This window comes from Octopus bimaculoides, chromosome 2, assembly GCF_001194135.2.
Source record: "Octopus bimaculoides isolate UCB-OBI-ISO-001 chromosome 2, ASM119413v2, whole genome shotgun sequence".
Taxonomy (NCBI): Eukaryota; Metazoa; Mollusca; class Cephalopoda; order Octopoda; family Octopodidae; genus Octopus; species Octopus bimaculoides.
This window is the reverse complement of record NC_068982.1, coordinates 58,273,851-58,274,394: the sequence shown is the minus strand read 5'-3', so window position 1 is coordinate 58,274,394 and position 544 is coordinate 58,273,851.

The following is a 544-nucleotide window of genomic DNA, read 5'->3' as shown; positions in this document are numbered from 1 at the left end:
TATATATATATATATATATATATATATATATATATATAAAATAACCATTTCCATATTATCACTAGTTATACCCCTGGACACTCGCATGTTCTTACTCACGCATATGAAAGTACTATGATACATTATAAAGTCCACTTAGTGCAGTCAAAACCTGCCTGGAATAATAGCAAGAAACATTCTTTTCTTTGCTATATTTTTTTACTTTTGTTGTTGTTGTTTTCAACCTTAGTTCATATCATATTTTATTCAATTATATTAGATTAATTTTCCCTAATATTTTTTTACATTTTTTCAACTTTATTTTTCTGTTTCCTTTTTTTTTATACATATATATATATATATATATATATATACTATTTTTTAAAAACTTTTTACTGTTTACTTTCATTTCACTTTCCAACAAGAGTGCTAAAATAAGTAAAGGTACTTAAATTTAGTTTAAAGCTTCTTGAATGCATGCTGTATATTTCAAATTTATAACAGTCATTTGAAACTAAAGAAATTGTGTGATAAAGAAAAATTGTGACAGCATTAGGCTTCCATC